The sequence below is a fragment of the Montipora foliosa genome, chromosome 14 (genome assembly GCF_036669935.1).
Source record: "Montipora foliosa isolate CH-2021 chromosome 14, ASM3666993v2, whole genome shotgun sequence".
NCBI lineage: Eukaryota > Metazoa > Cnidaria > Anthozoa > Scleractinia > Acroporidae > Montipora > Montipora foliosa.
Genome location: NC_090882.1, coordinates 2,873,135 through 2,878,134, shown reverse-complemented (window position 1 = coordinate 2,878,134; position 5,000 = coordinate 2,873,135). Strand labels below are relative to the sequence as shown.

The following is a 5,000-nucleotide window of genomic DNA, read 5'->3' as shown; positions in this document are numbered from 1 at the left end:
TTGCCGTGACTTTAACATCTTCAGTTCCCACGGCCTGCTCCCGTCTGACCTTGTAGCTCAGTCGGTAGAGCGGCGGAGATCTAACCCGAAGGTCGTGGGTTCAATTCCCACCCTGGTCAGAGTTTTTCTGTGTCCTTGTGTGGGCCCACTTCCATCGGCAAGGCTAACGCTCACATGGTTCATATGGGATAGAAATCTAGCACTTCACGTTACACTACACTCTCTTCAGTTAATTCTCATTTATATATAGTTAACCTAAGTTGAATATGCACTCCACCTACTTTAAGGCAGCTATCCCCCCCTCCCCCCCCCAAAAAAAAAACCGACCATACCTTCCCTCAAGCTCTGTCCTACATCTTCAATACTCATCTTCTTAATATTTCGTATCATCTTACCAGATTCTGATTCTGTTCATATTCTCAACATTACAACATAGTAAGGAAACAAAGAACAGTACTATGCATCTACCGGTACTCGAACTCAGACCCCCCATATCTATAGTCTTGTGTCTTCACCACTACACTACTATGACTAACATGCTCGTCCCAACACACTTCTTTTCATATTTACTTTTCTATACAAAAGTCAATCGATATCCGTGCAGAATACCCAAAACTAATCCTAACCTGACCATAATTTTTCTCTAGGCTTAATTTAGGCTACAGAAAAGGTTTCTTCAATTAATCTGAGTGCGTATTATACGTAAAAATGCCGGGATCACCAATTTAACCTAGGTAAACACGGATTTAACCGGAGAGCGGGTTTTAATGGCAACATATATACTTGGATTCTGTCAATTCAGCCCGCCCCCCCTTAAACCCCCCCCCCCCCTCCCTTAAAATATTCCTAGACCCGCCTCTGCGTTTACTTGGAGAGGATTGCAATGCTATCGTCTTCGTAATTTTCCCACTGCTTTTACTCTGATCTGCATGGGCCCGTGGAAAACGTTAACGCAACTTTTTTTCTCCGTTTTCAAAAATATTCGCTCCCACACGTAGCGTTTTCGTATCGTTTTCGCCCGTCCACACGTATACGATGAATTGATTTGGAAACGATAACTTTTTGAGGATAACCCGACTTCGCATGCTTGACGCACGAGTATTAGTTTTTACGATACCATTTGGGCTAGAAAGTTGTCCGATCAAGCGCTAGTACTTCCAAGTCGAACTCGAAATCGTCGAGGTCTTCGCGGGCAACCACCAAGTCGTTTCAACCTTCCGCCTCTTGACACCGGCAGTGAAAGAAACCTAATAATGTTCTACCGCCTTCTGGAATAATCAGCTTGAAGAAACAGCAAAGCTAAATTTGCTTGAAAAAAAGGCAATTAGCTTTGAAATAAGCCCAAGTATTGAAGACAAGAAAGTGAGGCGCCTGTCCGCCATCTTGAATAAGTTCATAATATTGTGCGGAGTTGATTGGAACTGATAATGTGACGTCAGCGTTTTCGAAAAGTTCCGTTTTCGTTCGTCCACACGTACACGCGAAAACAGCGTTTTCAAAAAGTTCCACTCTAGAGAGCATTTTTGAAAAGTTCCTTTTTGAGTGATCATTTTCATCAGATACGCGTGGACGCCGGAAGCATGGTCCGTAAAGAAAAAGTTGCGTTTTCAAATGAAAACGGATAAGTGTGGACAGGGCTCTAGTCTCTAGCTTCAATTATCCTGGCATTAGAGCGTCATATGTAGGAGACGATTGTTCAAAGCAACAGTTGGCGGACATTTTAAATCTTAACTATGATCTGGCGTCTGGAAGTCCCGAGGCGATTCTCAACAACCATTGACACAGTTTTCGTCAACTGAAACAAACTATTTTAAAATGTGTCTTCATCGATGAGAGTCATTGCATCGCCAAATGGTGAGTTTCACTAAGACGTATCTCTGCTTCTTTTCCCGGTCTAGCATGTCATTTAATCCCGGTCTAGCACGTTTCTTACACCTGAAGCCTACCTGATATTTCATGAGTGAAATCAATTGACTTTCTTGACCATTCGAAGCTTCCCCTTTATCCTCATTAATCTTCCGAAGTAATGATTCGTTTCTATAATCACTGGAGATCTCCTTTCCAAGCGCCGAATCGAGATTGAAATAAGCTTTCGTTTTATTTCGTCTTTGTTTCGGATGCCTTTAGCTCAAAGTCAACAAATTCCCTCTTTCGATTTCGGAGAAACAAACATGTTCGATTGTTTTCGTCGGATTGCGCCATTCAAGTGCACAACTTTCGAATGACGACTCCCCTTTTTGGCGCGAAACGCAAATGAAAACCTTGCAAGCCAGACAAGTCGACCTCTCGCGACTTCGTCGCTCGCTCATCCGCTTTGCTTCCGAAATATCACGCTTCGCTCGCCAAAACATTTTCTCCTGGGATTCTTGTAAGGTCGACTTGTGGAAAGTCTCAATGATATTTTACATACGCTTTATCTTTGTTATCACACACGGGGCAAAATTACTGAATGCTGATTGGCTGAGACGGAGGGCATTTCTTCTAAATCACAAGGGCACTTTTGGTAATCAAGAGGGCATCATTACTTGATCCTGGTTGGTTAACAGTTTCTTAGCCAGAGCAAGCGAGATTACCGGCTATCGAATGTGGGCTATCGGGAATACTGAAAATCAGTCAAAATGCGATTCAGTTAAAGCACATCAATCGAAACGTAGGTTTTTGAGGAAAACCTAATTACGTATACCCTGCCAGATAAATCACTGAGTCCGGGAATGGAACTCCGGATACAGTGGGTCAATACGAATGCCGAGTCGCCTTACAACTGCGCGAATACTGTCCAGTATAGCTTTTTCAGTTGCTATTGTAAGACGTTTCGACGTTCATTTGCATCCTTACAACAATCAGGACCAAAAGCAAACAACAAGGTAGCGTCTAGCGTGGTTAGTTCAAGTGAATTTGCTCCGCTAGACGAAAACATGTATCTCTCGGAATGAACAACTATGTGGAAATACAAAAATCACATGACTGAAATGGAGAAGCAGGGAGCCCAGCAATTAAAATAACCACTTGAATGCTCGAAATGAAGAACACTATAATATAGATACATGTAATATCATCACAAATAACCAAAGTAAAGATCGCTCTCTCTCTCTTTGAACAATAAAGAAATTACCATATATTGCCAAAGCGGCGCTGTCAGTTGCTAACTAATTTAACTTACTGGAATTCTTGGCATATTAGTACAAGTGAAACTAAATGTAGGCCAATGCATGGAAAGGAGTCATATAAAAGCAAATCAGCATGATAACACGCATATTTACATCTGTGTATTAAAGTACCAAACACGTGAGGAAAATTAAGAATAGAAGTAAAAGAAATTCGGGTAAAAATAACAACTGCATGGAAAGTAAAAGTGATGATATATTTTTGTTCCATGACACAAGACTAATGAGAAGTTCCTAATATGGAGGTTGCGGGCCACAGCTGCCCACTTGGGGAATCGAAGCTGAGAGAATGTTCAGAAGTTAGATTTGAACGCGGAAGCGTACAGAGATAAATAAATGAAACGTTTAATAAAACAACATCTCATTGGAATCTTACGACTGAATTACATGTACTATTATTACATACTAATAAATATAAACTAATATAAATTACTAATATTATAGCTACTATAATAGTAATGTTATCTGTACCAATTTTTTGATGCGTAAGAGACATTTATTACTCGGCAAGCAATTCTCAGGCCAAAGAGAGCACTGTGATTGGCTAATTTTCGGTCGGGATTTTACAGTATACGGACAATTACCATGGAAACGGTCCGTTTCCGTATTTTTTTTTCTCCCGAGAAATTTAAGTTGAGCGAAACAAAAAGTTTTAAAAAGGCGGAATTTAATTTGTTTTCATCACAACAGTACAGTTTTTGGAAATGAATGTGAAAGGTCACCGTTCAAAGTTTGCTGATGGAAGACGAAAATTACGAGCACTGAACAAGCGGAGAAGTGTCCGATCGCCCAAAAAAACGATGCCATATAATAAACAACTTAATGACTTCAATTGCTCGGGAAAGTACTGGGCCAGAATATCGACCCTCGGTTGTTTTTGTACAGACCTTGCTGTGCTCGGTCCGTACTACCATGACCTAGGGCCCATATTCCCATGTACGGTCCTCGCTCGCGCTCGGTTAGTAAGAGGTTAATATAATAGAAACGAGTAGATGCCCTTTTACCCTTTTCAATAGTGTTATTGATTTCTATCGAATTAGTGAATGTTATCTTTCTCTGATTTTGAGGCATAGTGCCTCACATAAAAAATCCCTACATCTATTTGTCTTTACGCCTTGGAGTGAAAAGACCCGTTGATTTCTTAAGTTGTAGTTTCTACACGTCACATTACAAGGAGGTACTAGCTCATCTTTAGCTTATGCTGATTTGCAGAAATTACCGTGAATGGAAAGGTTGACCCCGGCTAACATGGGTTCTTTTCTCGTAGCTGGGAGTTTCGAATTTTTTTTACTGATACTTTTTGCTGCGTGCGCGCGAAAAGCCTTCACCACGAAACGTTTTCCTCTCTGTGAGCACACGCTGTCGTTTCTTCCTAATTACTGGAGATTTTTAAAAACGTTTTTTCTCTGTGATTGGCCAAACCGTAAGCCCTCCCTCTCTCGTGCTGTGTAGTTTGACTGACAGGAAGGTTTCATTTGACCAATCACTTAGCCTCGTCTTATAATGAAATTCTTTTAAATTTTGTTTATTTTTACGAGGATAATTTCGATGATATGACAGAGACAAAAGAATATTTTAGTAGACGCTATTTGTATGGGTATGGTGTATACTCCATGCATCTCAAAATTTAATTCGCACTTCTGTTACCTTCAGAGACGGGAGGAATTCCGCCCAGTTTCTTCGCTTGTACAGTCTTTCAGGAATTTACAAAATACAGACTAAACAAAGTAAGTTACTGATTTCAATTTCCGTGTTATAGAGAAAGACTTACATGTAAGCATAAAACGTTAATTTGTTTGATTTCGATTATTTGCTTCCCTTGCTATGAACCATAAG

The 5,000-nt window shown here is 40.5% G+C and overlaps 1 protein-coding gene across 1 annotated transcript in view; it reads left to right on the top strand.

Moving 5' to 3' along the window:
- The first annotated feature begins 4,832 nt into the window (after positions 1-4,832).
- LOC137985636 (carbohydrate sulfotransferase 11-like) overlaps positions 4,833-5,000 on the top strand; it is a 14,929-nt gene continuing 14,761 nt past the window's right edge. Inside the window, exon 1 of the mRNA XM_068833273.1 lies at positions 4,833-4,891. The gene's annotated coding sequence lies outside the window, so the exon portion shown is untranslated. The remainder of the gene's footprint in view (positions 4,892-5,000) is intronic.